A 12,344-nucleotide genomic window follows, 5' to 3' on the forward strand; every position below is an offset into this window, starting at 1 on the left:
GAATGATTTACTGCCACTTACAGGTTCTCTTCAATCCCCAGCCTCTGGCCTTCTCAAAGCCCTCCAACCAGCGCCCACAGACCCCCAACACACGGTGTCAGAAGGAGACAGTGGGTCACATAGATAATCCACTCAAGGGTAATGGATTTGACCACAATTTAGCATTGATTAATTATAGTGTCCAATTTTAATTCAGTGCTATTCACTAACTAATTAGATAAGGTTTTTCGATGTTCTATTTTTGGCACAGAAAATTCTAAGCGTAGGTACTTTAAAATTAGCAGTGATGTTAAAATTTAATAATTATTTATCCCCAACCTCACAATGAGTACTGTACGAGGGTCAGAAGACCAAGATTCTTCCTAGTCCTACCTATAACAGGAGCTTTGTGACACCACTGAGCTGTGTCCTCATTTATAAGGGGGCGGGGGGAGGCGTTAAACGACCTAGACGTCTGAGGTTGCTTCCAGGGCCGCTGTTCTAGTCTAGGGCATACTGCGGATGTATACCTTGTTTCTAACATTATTGTCCTCAGACCTGTAATCATCAATTTATGTCAGTGGTTCTCAGCTAGGGGCAATTTTGCCCCCAGGAGACATTTGGCAAGGGTCTGGAGACATTTTATTGTCATGACTCAGAGAGGAAGGGGTGATACCGGCATCTAGTGGGTAAGAAGCCAGGCATGCTGCTAACCACTGTGTAAAGCCCAGGACAGTCCTCAACAGCAAAAAATCATCTGGTCCAAAATGTTAACTGTGCTGAGATTGAAACACTCTAATATTTAGGAAGGTATTTTGACATAGGTCAGTGATCTAAAAGTTGTCTTATTTTGGAAGAGGAACAGGTGTTTAAATTATAGGATAATAAAATGTGAAATTGGAACTTATTATTGAAGCACCAAAGATTCTAAAGATATGAAATTCCAAAGTGAGGTACCACATCACCTCATGGAAATGTCAAAGAGCATATTTAAAAACTGGGTAGGCAGCTCTAAAATCTGTAAGGAGGCTTTTTAAAGAATTCCAAGTGTGGACATTGGGGAAGATTCATGAAAATAACTTTTTATTTATTTATTTTTTTTTGCAGAGAGCCCCTGTTTTGTGTGACTCCTAATCCCATCCCACAGGAAAAGAGCTGGTTGGAACCATTTTGAATTCTGCCGGCAGAGACCCTCCTGGGAGCAATGGTCTCCAAAGTCTCTAGGGAGTGGAAACTCCAGAAAACAAAGGGTATGAAGTGAGCGCTGCTAGAGGGACAGTATGCATGGCCCGCCTCCCAGGACAGCCAGTGGAGGAACTTGACAGGGAAGCCCTGGAGAGCCCACTAACACTCTTACGAGGAAAAGATTCATCTTTAAGCATCTGCCAGACCCAGATGGTGCAAAGCTATCTCACAATCACACACCTCAAGGAAGAACTTCTGTACCATTTCTTTCCACCCTTCCTATGCTCTGAGCCTAGAAGAGCTTGAAAGTTAGAAAATGGAGAAAGAAAGAGAAAATCCTTTTATACTTCCTTACCCAAAGGCAGGCAGCCTGTGAGGAACAGGCCATGGCTCAGATAAGAGGAGAAGTCTTACTTTTAAATGTGTATTGAAACATTAGACTGGAATTCTATTTATAAATAAAGACAGTGTCTTTTAGCTTAGGTTGATGGGAGGACTTTCTACTTCTCAAGTGACTAGAACATTCTTGGAGAATGTCAGAGCTTTTATCTAATGAAAGAAAAACGCTTCAATTAAATTTTAAAGAGCAGTGGAAGTCAAAAATACGTTTTATTTCAATCGCATCTTGCTGGTCACACTTATTCAATATATTAGTTGTAAACGTAAACTTACATTTTCATTCCTCTAAAAATGTAATCATAAGATTCCTTATGAACACTACCTACAGGGAAGACAAGCAAACAAAAACCTTGCTAGATATTCTCTGTTTTAGTGAGAAACTAGAAATATCAAACTTTCTAAGTTCAAAAAACATTAATTTTTGGTTCCTATGAATTTTGAATCAACTTTATTGAACTTTGTACTCCGAAGCAAAACAAAACAAAACAAAAACAAAAAAACTTACCTGCCATCATTAGACATAAAGCCTTCCAAAGATAATAAACAGCCACAAGTTCTCCCAAGACCTGCAGGCCTGCCTTTGATTTCAAATTCTCAAAATTTGAGTTTAATAACATTGTCAAGTATTTTGAGAGGATGGCTTTTCAGTATTGACATGCATGAAACATTTCAACTATTTTGTTAACTACAGATTCATAATCCATTTAAAAACAACAGAATCCAGAATCTCATCTTGTACTTGCATGAGCTTGAAGTAATTTCTCTATTTTCCTCCAAGGCACAATAGAGAGGTTTGAAATTGTTAGAAATGTTATGCACAGATGGAAAAACAATTTTGTATTTATTTCATCAAAAACCACGAGAAAGTCTTCACCTAGAGATATTTTAAATTAAATATTGTTATTGTTTCTTCTCTTTATATTTCCCCTTTTATGATTATAATTGAAGAGAAAGGTGAAAAATCAGTGACCTTAGAATATTTCCTGGGGCCCCAAGGCCCTCTGTTAAAGTGTGGTCCATGCACTGGCAGCTTCGGCATGACCTGGGAGCTCATCAGAAATGCAAAGTCTTCGCCAGGGCCCCAGACCTGCAGGATCTGAACCTGTGTCTTAACAACGCCCCTAGGTGATACTCTTAGGCCATTACAATTTGACAAGTACTGATCTAAGCCACTGCTGAAGAGGCCTGCAGTGATACTGGATAGCAATTTAACCCAAGACAATTAAGTGGAAATAACCCAGTTGGGATGAATTTATATAGATTCGAAAATAAGTAAATAAATCCACAGTAGAAACAAAGTTAATTCTTGGCAATGAAAATCAGTTTTAATCCAAGTAGACTGCCAAAGACTTTTCACAAAGTGCCATCTGTAACCATAAGCAATAGATTCAGTGGAAATACAGCTAGGACCCTGCACGTAACTCCCAAAATGGTGCTGGCCAACTATTGTGTAGGACTCACAATTTTTCTAATAATCCCAACTGACTAATAATAGTGAACACTTTGTATCTTTTTTTTTTTTTTTTTGCCTTATGAACTCCTAAACCCATGGACAAGATGAGAAAAATAGGAAGGAATATATTGTCTCATGCATATGTTTATTTTTATGCTGTCTGGGTGATACCTGTTCCAGTGGTTCTCTATTTGCTATACATTTTAGAATCGGCTGGAGAACTTTTGAAAATTGCCATGCCCGGGCTGTACGCCATATCAATTAAGTCAGAATCTGTGTGTTGGGATCCAGGCTCCAGTAGTTTTTTAAAGTTTCTAGGTGACTACAATGTGCAACCAAGGCTGGGAACCAAAGACCAACATAAGTCAAACTGAAGGAGTTGTTTGACAATTATATGGTGGATTTATGAAAAGAAATAGCTAATATTCACAATTTATACCCCCAACTAACTTTGGTGGGAGTGGGGTAGGAGTAGTCAACTAGACTGATCTACAACCCTCTTTCCCATCCACTGTCCTCACTCAGATTCTCATCATCATTAATGTAGACTATGACAGCAGCCTACTTACTCACCAGGCTCCCGCTTCCAGTTTTGTCCACTCATACTCTACATTGCCCATTTTCTTCTCTATCTACACTACTCCCCCAACCCAATGATTTACCTAGAAAAAAAAAATCAGACCATGCCCCTCCCCACTTAAAACCCATAAAAATCTCACCATTGCCTACCTAATAAGTTCCAAGCCCCTTAACCTGGCAACTTAGGCCTTCCATGGTTTATTCCATGACACCTCCAGCTCTACCTCCTGATCTCCTTATCTCTGGGCTCCAGCAACAATGGGCCAGCAACATGTTTCTATGCTCCCCAAGCCACTTCATGCCCCTGGACCTCTTCCCATGCCTTCTCCTCATTTCTTGGAGTGGCCAACTCCTGTGTACTTCTCAAGACCCCAGCTCAGATGCCAGTCCTCCAGGAAGTCTTCATTTTCCCCTAGCCAATTCTCTTATAGGTTGCTTTCAGCAGGGCTCCTTTGTGTTCTAAAATGAAGGGAATAACATGTGAATAAGCACAGAGGTGAGAGTATATATGTCCTAAAAAGGCAAATAAGCTCTTTATTACAGATTCCGGTGATAGATGTGGTACATAAGAGATGAGAGTCCCAAAGAATCAACCGCCTTGTTTCTATTACAATACAGATGCACTCAGCCAGGTGCGGACAGCCTCTCTAAATCATGTGAGCGTCAGTGAAAAATGGACCCTGGCCAGTTAAGGGGAGAATTTTTTTTTGTTAAAACAACAAAAACTATATTCATTACAAAATTTTTGAAAAACTTACCAAAGAAAGATGAATTCCTAAATTTTAATTTAAAAAGACCCTATGTGACTCTTTCTGTAACTACTATCTAAGCATTTTCACAACCCTCAGACTTTGATGAAGTTTCAAAACTATTTTCGGTTGCTTTCTGTTTGAACAGTCCAGGAATCTCCTAGCTTGTGTTATTCTCATCAGAACCTATGAAATAAAATAAGAGTTATCATAACCTTCTGCCCTCTAAAATAATAACAATAAAACCATCCAACTGGATTAAAAATGGTACTAGGGCACATGGGCTGCTGTTTTCAGCGCTGTTTCTTTTGCCTTGTTAGTCGCAATATTTTTTAATCCCTCTTTCAGTTGGTTCAAATGAAGGAAAGAAAATAAACATTTATTCTACATATATTTATACGCTAAGCACTGTGTTCAGAGTATTTCTGTATATATTTTCTTATGCAATTACAACCCTGTGAAATTAGCATTATCTACCTCTTGCAAACGAAGAAACTAAAACTCAGGAAGCTTAAGTAAGCTGCCAAGATCACACGTTTAGTAGGATACTAATAAGTTCCATAAAGCTATATCTTTATTCACAGAATAATGATGGCAATATAATAAAAGAAAAAAAAACAGGACCCAGTTAAACTCCAAAGTTTACGTTAAGTCCAAAGCAAACATGGCAAAGTGAATATAAGTAGATAACAGTGTTAGCTTCTCTCCAACAAGTGCTGGACACTCCAACAAACAGCTCATAAGGATACCAGCAAATCTTTGAGTGCCACACTAAACTAATAGAAGGTCCTCATGTTAGTGTTACCTTGTCAAGGAATACAATTTCCAACACAGAGCAGAGCCTGGAAGAAATAAAATATATAGTCTAAAAAAATGTTAAAAGATAGCTGTTTTTAAGTGTGTGTGTGTGTGTGTGTGTGTGTGTGTGTGTGTGTGTGTGTGTGTAAAATCTTCAGGGATCAGACTTCTTCTCCTCATCTAAAATCATGTCATTATGAAACTGCTTCTTTCCTAGAAATCACCTTTTACTGAGAAAATGTGAATTTATAAATCAGATTCAGAAGGATGTGCTAATGATTCAGATCATGGTATTCCAATAAAATCTCTTCTTCATGACCCAAAAACAGGTTCCAACGTATAGAGTTTCAAAAGCAGATGCCTCTTACCTCTTGGTTATACATCGAGAAATGGAAGGAAACCACATTTGGATCCAGTTTTAAAATTAGAAATCACCTGTAAAAGACAAATGTACATCTCAACTTGTAGATTCAATGCAGGTTGACATTTCAATGCTGATATGGGCTATTTGTGGTGATGACTCTTTATTATGTGCATGAATCTATTAATGTCTTCTGGTTATGGTTTTATACCCCATTCATCACATTAAGAGCTTAATAGCTGAAAACTATAGATCCACTGAGGTTGTCTAGCTAAAGAACACTAATCTTACAGGATCAAAATGAGAATCTCATTCCAAAGCCAACCAAAAATAAACTTATGTAAAAAATAACAATCTCACGGCAATAGAAATCATGTCCAGGGTCTAAGAAAAGACTGATAAGGAGCTACCGGCCCCTAACCTGAGATCCATAATGTTCATCAAGGCTCACGCTTCTTTGTTTCCATCCTGGCTTTAAGGAAAACAAACTAATACATAATAAAGTAAAATAAAATAAAATGTTTCTGAATATCTCATAATACCCAAGGAGACAACAACACCTCCATCTCACACTAAAGAGGCTTTTTCCAAGGTCAATGTGAGCTTTACTATATAGATTGTGTTTATATATAAGATACAAGCACTTTTAAACTGTCTGAAAATACTGGTAATCTGAAAACTATGACTTGCTTAAAATCATACACTCTGTGATGTCTTTTCAATAGTCCCTGTGATCTTCTAATATGGGGAAGTGGTTTTTACCAAGCTAACCACCAGCCTTGAAATACCTAATGATGCCCTGAGACTGGAGGGAATCATTCCAAATTGCTCTAAATTGAACTTCCCATGGTAAGAACAAAGGGTGACACTTAACTCAAGGCCAACAGCCATGGACCTTGGGGGGTCCAATTTTCCACTCAGGATTCCAGTCTTGGGAACTTCAGGATTTTAAAGTACTCTATCTCAATCTGGCATGCAGAATGAACTTGCCCAGAGAAAGAGACTGTGCAGTGGTTTTGTGATTTTCCTAAGATTCTCTTTTTCGCTGGAAGCTAGAGACCTCCAGGCTAGAGATAACTGGGAAAATGGCCAAGTCGCTGCCCCCTATGTTATCATTTACCCAGACTCATCCTAAATTTCTAAATGTTCTCCTTAAAGATATGCTACTTCATTCTCAAAATGGATGTCAGCATTCTATGCCAGACCTATTACAACAAATCATAAATGATAGAGCTGATTGATTCCCCTCTGGGAAGAATCACAGTTTATTAGGACATTTTATTTTATTTTTATTTTTTGGTTGCAAAAAATAGAAATCCATTTGTGCTAGCTTAAGAAAAGAAACATGTATTGTAAGAATTGGGGGTATCTTAAAGAATTTAAGAGTTCGTTAAACAGCCAAGTTTCAGAAAAGGCAAGAAGCAGGAATTAGTGCATTTTAGAGAACCTTAAAAGACTTCTTTCCATCTCTCAGCATCTACTTCATTCTTCTTTCTGTTTCCATCTTTATGGTGGAATGTGACCATCACCAGCACCTCCCTCATTGGTGTGTTCTCCATCCAAGAAAGCATTCAGACCGACTTGTGTGCTTTTGACCCTAATTCCATTTCCGCAAAAAGGAATCAGATTGACTTAACATGGATGAATTGTTCACCATTCATCCAATCTCTTGTGGCTAAGAGGAGGGGTCATTTGTTCAATTAATTATGTCTGCTCCCACTGAAACAATGGGATAGAGGGACCTGAAGAAGGACTAGAGCTGACAGCTTTAAAAAATAATAATATAAGATACCCAGTTAAATTTGAATTCACATAAATAATAAATCATTTTTAGTATAAGTATTCCCTATGCAGGACAATAGTGTACCATGAGATATTCATAGATATTCCATAGTGAAAGTTTCCATGATTAAAAGGGTTTGGAAAACACTGGATAACATCTAATCATTCATTGACAATTAAAATTAGTGCCTGCTTGAGCCAGGCACAAAATTCAACAGTGGATTTCTCAGAATTTTTAATACACCAATGGGCACTGTGATTCTCCAAGAAAGGAAATAAAGTGGACAGTGTTTCTCAATCTTATCTGACCTCAGAAAAATCACCAGAAACCTAGTATTGCTCAGGACCCAGCATGAGAAATGCTGACTTAAGGCAAATATATCAAGAAAGATGAATTATTCTAAGACCTACCACCTGTGGACATCTTGATATTAAGTCATATAAGAGCTCCCGACAATTCTGTGCATTCCGAAAATGCACTGTGGAAATGCGCATTATTGATAAAATGCACACTCAGTCCTTGAGCCTACATGTGAGAGTCCCAGCCCTGATCATTTTCCATTTACATATCCATTATTATCACACTAGGCTTGAGTTTACTCTGTATTTTATAGACATTGTTTGATTATTTTATTGAGGCCATTTCAGTCCTCTTTTCATAAAGCTTCTAGACCATTTCTGATATCTGCATCTCCTATTAGAATCACTATTTGCCTATTACATTATGATCCAGAAAGTTCTGACTATGGCCAGGGACACTGTCTATAAGAAATAGCAAAAACTGTACTAGCGGCAGATGAATAGCCAAAGTCTGTTTTTTCCCAATCGTAAAACTCACATTCTTGAAGCTATCATAGCTTCTTGTACCCTTTGACCTTCTGCCTGAAGTACCTCTTCAATTGTCTCTTCTTCTGACATCTTAACTTTCTCCACTGTCCACTCTCACTCAGTTTTTGTCTGTCCCTCAATCCACTAACTTATCCTTCCATGACAGTTCCTTCTGAAGGTTCCAAAATACCTCCAAAGACAGAAAATTATAAATGTCTAGTTTGAAACACCTTTTGAACTTGGAGGTACCAGTTTTTGAAATGTATGTAGGTCATGAGACAAGTATGAAAAAAAATTAAAGCTTGGAATTTGCTCCAGGTTATAAGATCTACAAGAACTCAGTCTTAGAGATTTAAACTGGATTAACTGGAAATTTAAACACCGACTGGATATTTGATAATATTAAAGCTTTTTTGATACTTGCCAACATTAAAAAAATAATGTTTTTAAGAGCGTTAATAGCTTTGTGGTTATGTTAAAAATAAATAGGGGAAAAAAAGAGAAAGAAAAAAAGAAAGGGTATTAACTGCTATGAAAAGATATATCATCTGAAATTTGCTTCAAAATAATACAGGTGAGAAGGAATGTAGGTAGGGCAGGATTGGCTGGGGGTTAATGGTTGTTTGAGTTGAGTGATGGGTACATGGGGAGTAGGGGTTGTTCATTATACTATTCTGTTCATTTCTGTGTATGTTCAAAATGTTTCCTAATAAAATATTTAAAATACATAAATGAACGGGGTTAGTTGATCGGGAGAACTTGGGAGAGAGTGGAAATTATGGGACAAGTCCAACCATAGATCCTAGAATGGAATTTAAGCTATAAAGTTGAAAGAAAGCCTGATTGTGTATCTTTTTGTTCATTGTCCCAGGCTTCGTCTTGTAGAGCATTTACAATGCTGAGCAACTGGTGGTGGCCCTGGACTCAAAGTAAGAAAGTATTTCTGTTTTGGCGAGATCCTCTCTGCTCTGGCCCCAAACCAGCCGGTCACAGATGTCTACTTCCTGTGTTAGGGAATTTGCACCAGGTTTTTGTTTGTGTGGTCACTCAAGGAGTAGACATCAAACTAGGTCTTTTTCATCTGCTGTCTTTGGGAACATTTGTTTCCCTCCACCAGGCTTGGCAAGACACTGGCAGTTGCTCTGAAGCTGAGCTTTCCGTCATTCTCACGTGAGCCCTCTGGGTTGCTGTCCTCTTTGCTGATCTTCATTCTCTCATGCTGAGGTGACAAGAGGTGCTCTTCAGACCCTAGCAGGAAGAGTAACTTTCTAAGGAGAGCACAAACCCAAAGCAGAGTCATCCCTCAGAAGTCAAAGACACATGACAGTTTCTGTGGACAGTTTTAAACACTCCACTGCAACAGCAACCAGAAACACCAAGGCTGACATCAGGTGCTTTACAAAAACACAAGCTTTGTGGGTAATTCTGGTTCATGATCAGGTCTAACTCATGATCTGTGTACAAGGTAGGTATTTTGGAGACATATTAATACTTTCGTGGAAAGAGATTATCTCCAGGATCAGTTCATTTTCTTGGTTTCAAACCATAGCAACCAATTCTGGAAGATTTAAGCAAGGTAAGAATTTACTGGAAGGATGTTTGGTAGCTCAGATTCTCTAGGAAAGGTAGAGAACCACGTTGACAAAACAGGCAGGAACAGGGCAAGTGAAGTTGCCAGGGTCATGTCTAAAACCCACTGACCCTGTCCCCAAACACCAAGAACCACCACCAATGTCATAGACCTGGCCTTCAATGTTGCCATTGTCCCTACTTCTTCACATCACTAGCTCTGGATCCAAGTTCTAGCCAGTTGGGCCTATGATCTGCCCAAATCCTGCCCCCAGGGAAAAAGAGGTCCAGATCTTTTCTTTCTCCCTGCCAGCTTCCACAGGGGGTGTCATCACAGTGAAGTATCTATTTCTCATGTTTCCCAATGATCCTGAATGGCTGAATGCATATGTCTTTCAGATGTGAACAATTTGAATCCTGGACTAACACAGAAGTCACCCTGAGACACTATCGAAGAATGCAATGGAATAGGGGAAAGGCCTCCTTGTTAGAAAGAAATTAAAGGAAGAGAATGAAAAGGCTGCTAAATTATTGTGCTGTAGGAATCAAATGGGCTGCCTGTCTACAGCTATGCCCTGTCTCCACCTTGCCTATGGACTTCTAACATTTGCACTCGGTGGTTATTACACACTCCTTTTTAATTTAAGAAAAGACTCATTTAAAAGAAAACAATGAATAAAGAGAGCAAAGGGGCCATGATGGCAAAAGAAGGAATAAAAGGTATCTGCTGACCCTGAAAAACTGTCCAAGAGCCCATGCATTGGAACTTGCCTTTCCAGATTTGGGAGGAGAACCCCTGCTACTCCCCGACATGGCCAGAGAGCTAACGTGGCTCTCGACAGTACACGTTTGTACTCTTGCTGCTGGACCAGCTAACACCAGTCTCGCCCACAGCCTCAACATGGTTAGTGTAATGAGTCTGTGCTTCCTTTGCAAGTTGTCAAGATGTCAATCAAGTCCGAACTCTTCATCTATAATATCACAGTTCTGTAATATCTACAGTTCACAGATAGAATCACTCATGATTGTATCATAGACTGCTTCAGAATTAAACCTACAGATTTGGGGTAGTGAAGCAAACCTGAACTGCTTGCTTCATTCATATCAATAATCGATGCCTTCTGTGTCTGCATCTGTAATTCTACTTGACCGTCTGACTGACACGTGTAATTTGCCATGCAGTATATTGCCTTAGTGCTGCTCCAGATTATGATGGCTAATCTCACTTCCCTTAATTGAGGGTACTTGTTTTCCCTTTGCCAATGAGGAGAGCAATTGGAAATTCTGCTGAATCCACAGTTCCTCCTAGAGCCTGAGATGGAAGTTATAGCCATTGTCTTTCTCAAACATTAACTTTCCAGGGATAAGCCAAGTGCCTAAAAATATAAAACATCATCATCCAAATGGGCCTAGGCCTGTGCTAATGGTAAACAAAACATCTGACCATTTCCTAAAACCAAGAAGCTATCGAAGGCCATTGGGTCACATCAAACAAACTCAGGTGCTAAATTGAATTGGCTCACACTGATCAAAGTTGACACAATTTAAGTTTAAAAGAGAGTAATAACGAAGAATTGAAAGTGTTTAAATCCAGAAGTGATAATAATAGTAAAAAAAAAAATCATCATAACTTATTTGGAGAATGCTATGGAACCAACTCATTATGATAAAGAATTGAGCAATCATGCCACTTTTCCCATATAAACAATAATCAAACAATAGATGAGGGAAATTTTCTCTTTGCAGAAGTAGTCAAGCTAAAAAATAAAGGATAACTAGTAGAATAAGAAAATTATTGACTATGGCCATACCACCCTGAACCAGCCCGATCCCGTCTAATCTCGGAAGCTAGGTAGGGTCGGGCCTAGTTAGTACTTGGATGGGAGACCACCTAGGAAGACCAGGTGCTGTAGGCGTAAAAAATAAAAAAAAAAATAAGGGATCGTAAACTGACAAGGTCCTTGCAATCTGTGAGGTCAACCAAGGGTTGCCTCGCCTAAAAAAAAAAAAGAAGAAAAAAGAAAATAGTCTCTTTGCAACTTTTAATTGATAAATGAATCAGGGCAATAATAATCAGTGGCTATTCACATTACAGAAAGGCAGATAGTCATATTTTCCTCCTGATGGAGGAAACCACCACTATCTACACAGTGGTGTTGCCAAAATAAAGATCAAGTTTGCTCCAATCACTAATACACAAGTCAGAGGAACATGTTAAATGACACCTTAAAGAGCACTCAGGAAAATCTAAACTTTGCAAATCTATACAGGACAAGCAACTTTGTTTCTTCAACAATAATGAAAATTGGAGAAAAAAAGAAATAGAGAGGACCTACAAGTCAAGAGACTTGAGAAATTATAAATCAGTTGCAATGGGTGGAACTTGTTTGGATGCTGAGCCAAAAAGTACCATGAAAAAAACTTTTAAAGATTCTCAAAGCAATCAGAAAATTTGAACACTGGATATTGAATAATACTAAGAAACTGTTAATTTTTAGACATGATAGTGGGGTTATGGTTTTATTTTTGTTTTTAGTTATAATTCTTTATGTTGTAGAGATACATACTGAACTATTTGCAGATAAAATGATATTAAGTCCAAGATCTACTTTAGTATAATCTGTGGGGAAGCAGAGGGAGGGTAAATTAGATTGACCAAATT

The 12,344-nt window shown here is 38.5% G+C and overlaps 1 pseudogene; it reads left to right on the top strand.

Moving 5' to 3' along the window:
* Positions 1–11,479: 11,479 nt before the first annotated feature.
* LOC112470559 lies at positions 11,480–11,598 on the top strand (annotated as a pseudogene).
* The last annotated feature ends 746 nt before the right edge of the window (positions 11,599–12,344 follow it).

The sequence above is a fragment of the Pteropus alecto genome, unplaced genomic scaffold (genome assembly GCF_000325575.1).
Source record: "Pteropus alecto unplaced genomic scaffold, ASM32557v1 scaffold3, whole genome shotgun sequence".
Taxonomy (NCBI): Eukaryota; Metazoa; Chordata; class Mammalia; order Chiroptera; family Pteropodidae; genus Pteropus; species Pteropus alecto.